A 5,907-nucleotide genomic window follows, 5' to 3' on the forward strand; every position below is an offset into this window, starting at 1 on the left:
GTTAGTCCCATGTAATTACGTCCCTCAGGTTTCAAATATTAGTCATTTTAATATGCTACTCTATCCGTTTCACAATAAGCGATAATTTTAGTTTTGGCATATCCATTAAGAAAATACAAACTCCTACAGAAGTATTCACTAAATTAACCTTAATTAATTGTTACCTTAACACATTGGAATATGTAAATAAGGGAAAAGTTTGGAAAAATAAAATTAATTCCTTCTTGATTATGTAAATTGACACTTATTTTGAACCAAAATAAAAAGGTAAAATGGTCACTTATTGTGGACCGGAGGGAGTAATATTTTTCGAAAGATATGATGTTTTAGAAAAAAAAAAAGAAGTCACATATTGCTTCTGTTTTTTTCTCTTTTGGGTCAAATGACTCAAATCTATTTTTATTGTTCTAATTAGTGAAGCATTAATTAATGAAATGTTGGAGACATAAAGAGATATTTAGACATATACAACTCATTATAATTAATTAAGCCTATTAAATATCTTTAATATTTTAATGTGTATACAAAAATCTTACTAAAAACCTTAAAATATGGACCTTTAATAATTAGGTAGTACTTTTAGTATTTTTGAAAGTGGAGAGTACGTTTGAAGTTTGTGTAATTAATTAGTGAAGGTAATAACGAGGGTTGTCTCAACAAAAATGGATGCATTCAGTAAAGATAGCAACTATATATACGAGCTGCTAACATCAAAATTTTAATATGAAGGACCAACCATATATAGTACTAGGTCTCAATTGGCTGCAAAAAGTAATATGAAATTACAAAAGCATCTTTCGAAAACAGGCCACCCAACAAAAAAAAAAAAATTGATATCAAGAATATCAAAACTAAAACCTAAATTAAGACTTAAAGCAAAGAAAATATGATTGTTTCTTGAGTTCATCACTTTGAGTTCTTGATTCTTTCCTCATGGAAAAAATCAAGCAAAACAGTACTCTTGCATTTAGGGCATTTTGGCTCATGCACTGATAACATAACATACATTAAACATCTAGGGCATCCCACAAGCATCATTGAAGTTATTTCTGGGCTGCTAGGGTAACCGATAAATTGATCGTCGGGGCTCGGTTCTCGAGAAACACAGGAGCTGACTGCTGGTGATGATCTCTCCATTGAAGAAGAAGAAGATGATGATGATGATCTGCTTGGTGAAGGTGAAACTACTCTTGGAAAAATTGCCCTTGGTGGTGATAAGTTTAGCTTCAACTCAAGTTTTGCATGCCTCTCGTTGCTATACTTCATTTTGTTTTCTTGATCACGAAATCCTATATTCATATATATAATTCAGAAATAAATAATACTAGTAGCTTAAATTAAGAATAGCATATAAGTGTAAAATATATGTATAATTCATGGCAGTCTGTCAAATTTTCTTTGGGAACCAATCTTTCATGTTATATTATATTTCACTATAAAAAGAGGTGTGACCATGTCAAGAAGATAAAATTACCTCGATGAGAAGAGTTGACAATTTACCTACTAGTAGATCAAGATTATTTTGTGAGAATTGAAAGGAAGAAAGTAAGCTTGGAGTGGGAGGAAAGAGCCTAAGTTGGCCAAGATTTATATAGTAAGTTAGAAGAAAGAGAAGTTAATTATGAGGTTTATTTAGTGCAGAATTAATTATGACTGCGACTTGGATACAATAGGACAACGAGGAATATTTTTGAGAAGGCTTTAACTTAGAGGTAACAACGTAATGAAGAAGAATTCGGTAAAGCAGTTAAAAAGTGTAAATTTCGTATGGCAGATAAATAGCGGTTTGAACTATTTATTAGGTTCGTGTAGATTCTTGAGATAGTAAATTTTTGCAACTTTATATAAAGTCATGTGATCATTTTAATAAAGCTGAGGGACGATTTCATTAAAATCTTGGAAAATATCGCTTTCTCAGGATTAAAAACTTATCACTACAATGGAAATATCATTATGATGTTATTTAAAGGCTAACTATACATTTTAATTTCTCACATGCCACCTTTATTATAGGTTTTAAAGAAGAGTTTTTTGGGCATCCAACCATATAATCACACGAATTTGAAAATGTTTAGTTAATCAAATGAGAGCATGATTCATCGACATTTCTTTTCTAACTTTTGACCTCAATTTAACATGATTTATTGAAGGTCGTTTCTTTTCTAACTTTTGATTAGTTGGTATTACTACCCTTTTGTGTATAGTCATTATTTCCCAAATATTTCTCTATTTGTGACAAATGTTTGATTAATTAAACAAATAACCTGAAAGCGCTTCACTCTACGATTTTCCCTTTCTCATCAGCAACATAGCAACTGCAAAACATTAATATCAACGGTTTATCTATATATTTACTTTATTAATACAAAATTTTCAGAAAAAAAGGTCGTGTATATTTGGGGATATTATACGATACGTTTTGATAACTCTACTCAACATCAACAAAAATTAGCACAGTATGCAACGTGATTGATATAAATGACCGAACTAATTCATTACCCCAAAAAAAGGACTAATTCATGCTAGAAGGACTCCTCCAGACTGTAAAACAAAAATAGGATTCAAATTACATACACAGATAATATTAATATTTATATATGCTATTATTATAATTTAACGTGTTCTACCAATCTAATTGTCATATTTATCAAGTTACACTAATTTATACTTATCAGGAGGTGACGTGATTTTGTAAAATAATTTTTACACTATTACTGGATAAACTTAAACTCAAAAAAAAAAATCAAAAAATAAAAATAAAAAAATTAGTCGGTTATGGCTTGAATGCCTACCCCTAAAAATTTTAAAAAATAAAATAAAAAGAAATACCTACCCCTTGGCCCGGGGCCATCACCGTGCTATATTCTCGTTATGTAACCTAACCTAGTTAAAGCATTACATTAATGGAGCACATGTCCGAGTACTCTCATTATTTAGGGTGTGTTTGGTACGAAGGAAAATATTTTTCGAAAAATATTTTTTAATTTTTTTATATTTGGTTGGCTTAAATATTTTGAAAAAATTTTTTCTCGTAAATTCATTTTCCTCCAATTGGAGAAAAATATTTTCCCTATCAAGAGAAGAGAAAATATTTTTCAAAACTCCTTCTCAACCTTCCCTATCCCCACCAACCCCCGCCCACCCCCCACCCCCCCACCCCCAACCCCACCCTAAAAAAATATTATTAATATTTTCTACTATCTAACCAAACACTAGAAAATATTTTCGGAAAAAGTTTTCCACTCACCAACCAAACAAGAGAAAATAAGTGATAAAACCACTCATTTTTCATGGAAAATATTTTTCTTCGTACCAAACACACCCTTAATGTTTACATAACTTTAATGTCACAAGAGAAAATATTTACCTAATCTATAATGGTTAATTCTCAGTTCCATCTCCTAACATTGCCATACATGTTCACATAAACTTTGAAAACTTTTACCTAATACCCGGAGGTAGATCTAGGATTTAAGAAGGTCTATGGATTCAAACTTTAAGGTTATTAACATTGAATACATTATATTTTTAAAATTATATTATTGTAATTGTAATAAATTTTTACATATAAATTTATGCTCTAAGTTTAAATGAACCTAGTAACCTATAGCTATATCCGCCCCTGCTACTACCTAGTAAACCAACATTCTCTGCACTGTATGCATGCTGGTTGGTAATTAAGTTGATGAGGTCTTTTAATTTACTACACAACATCATTAAATGTTTATGGTATTAATTAATAAGGTTTTCTTGAATGTTTGCTAGTTATTGTTCAGTTCATATTATATACTACATAAACAAATGATGAAGAAAATAAGGTTTACTAGAAAAATGAAAAACTACAAAAGAAATAAGAAAATAATTCTTTTTCTGTTCCGCAATCTCTTTCACTTTTTTTTTATTTTGTTTACCTTTTTCAATGTTTAAAAATTGAAGAAGTTGAATAGAGTATGACATGATTAAACTTCATGATCTGATAAGAGCATGCAGTTTTTAGTTGTCTTACTAGTATAAGATACGGTTAAACTTTTCAGTCTCGTTTATTTCGATATTTTTTTGTGCTTCAGTAAAATGTTGTTATAGAAAATATATATTATAACATAACATGAAAAATTAGTTCCAAAGAAAACTTGGCGTTATAGTGAAGTTTGTTATAAATGATGAATATTATAGAGAAATCTGACCGTACTTGATTCGTCTTGTGGGTCGGGTCATTACGTGTTGACTGCGGCCGTGTAGTTCTACCTCGTGACACTCTTAACTAGTAGCTACGTACTTGTTTTATTTCAAGCAACAAATTTGCTCTACAATCAACTCGAAATGTAAATTGTTTGCTGTATATATGTAAACCAAACACTAAAAGAGCATTAAAATAAAGGTAATCAATAATTAAAAGGAAGTTGCTTACGAAACAATTTCTCTAATTAATTTCCGTAAATATTTATAACCAATCATTTATCACTGCTTATGAATTCATTATTGCAAGAGTATTGACAGGTGATCTAATTTAACTAAAATGTTGAACCTATATAGTTAATTAACAGGGGCGGCTCAATAGATCTCGGGACCTAAGACAAAACTATATTCGTAGGCCCTTAATCCCAGTATAATCCTATTAGTGGGATTTGGGAAGGGTAGTTTGTACGCAACCCTTACTCCTACCCTGGAGTAGATAGGCTGTTTCCGATAGACCATCGGCTCCCTCCCTCCAAGAACTTCCCACCTTGCTCTTGGGGTGACTCGAACTCACAACCTCTTGGTTGGAAGTGAAGGTGCTCACCACTAGAGCAACCCACTCTTGTCAAATATACTAATTAATGAGGGGAAAAAATTATCATAATTTATAAATTTATTGCATAAAATAACCTTAATCAAATAACAAAAAATATACTGTAACACTTTTTTTATTCTAATTATTTATATAAATTATATAATATATAATAATAACAATAACAATAAAATTTAAAATAAATTTGGGGGCCTTCAAACTTTGGGGCCTAAGTCAATGGCCTCACTACCCAAATTCTTAGAGCCGCCTGCGAGTTAATAGTAGCATCCATCGCAGCTGCAACTCCAACAATAAAAATATAATGTATGTGAGCAATTTATTGTCGGCCACTATAGAACTCCCAACATGAAAATATGTTACTCTATAAATGACAAACAATATTTTTTTTGTCTTTCGCAAAATAATTGTACCAACCAGCTGACAATGCTGATAAATTTGAAGTTATTGAGTGTACCTTCAATGAAAGGGACAACGCTAGTTTCCTTATGTGCAGTTTTATGTGAAGGTACGTAATTCTATACATGTTTAAGAAATTAAAGAAGATTTTTGATATATATGCTAAATATTCGAAATATAAAATTATTATTTTAAATAAGTGGTAATGAGAGTTCTATATAACTTTCTATTTTCACTCTTTTTATAAGAGGATGAACTTGTATATGGTGTGAGTCCGAACCAATCATGTCATTAAAGGTAAAATGAAGGTGCTAAAACTAATAGACTAAAAAAATATATCATATGAAATGAGACGGATGGAGTAATAATTGTACATGATAGCACTATTTTAATATAGTTTTCATTAAAAAATAGTAAATTAAAAAAAAATATTTAGAAGAAAAATGCTATTTCAATCATTAATTGGACCCATTTCTTTTTTACAAACAAGAAAAGAATACTTAATTTTCCAAAAGGGAGCCACAAACAATTACTACAAGTTTGCAGGTTTTTGGTCACTACACCTAATAATTTGCGTATATGCATTGATGTCTAACTTACAATTAGGTGACGGCTGATAACCTTATTTTAGGTCCCAAAAATTTAAGACTCCAAAAATTAAAATCTTTACAAAAAAGAAAGAATAACCCAAGATTACGACATACCAAACAGTCAATAAAAAA

General features: G+C 30.4%; 1 long non-coding RNA gene across 1 annotated transcript; it reads right to left on the reverse strand.

Annotated features, from left to right (window-relative positions):
• Positions 1 to 648: 648 nt before the first annotated feature.
• LOC138900918 (uncharacterized) lies at positions 649 to 1,558 on the reverse strand. The gene is made up of 2 exons (XR_011412267.1): positions 1,475 to 1,558; positions 649 to 1,289 (listed from the first exon to the last, which is right to left on the reverse strand). It is a non-coding gene; the product is annotated as an uncharacterized lncRNA (long non-coding RNA).
• Positions 1,559 to 5,907: the final 4,349 nt, after the last annotated feature.

This window comes from Nicotiana tomentosiformis, chromosome 11 (assembly GCF_000390325.3).
Source record: "Nicotiana tomentosiformis chromosome 11, ASM39032v3, whole genome shotgun sequence".
NCBI classification, from domain to species: Eukaryota; Viridiplantae; Streptophyta; class Magnoliopsida; order Solanales; family Solanaceae; genus Nicotiana; species Nicotiana tomentosiformis.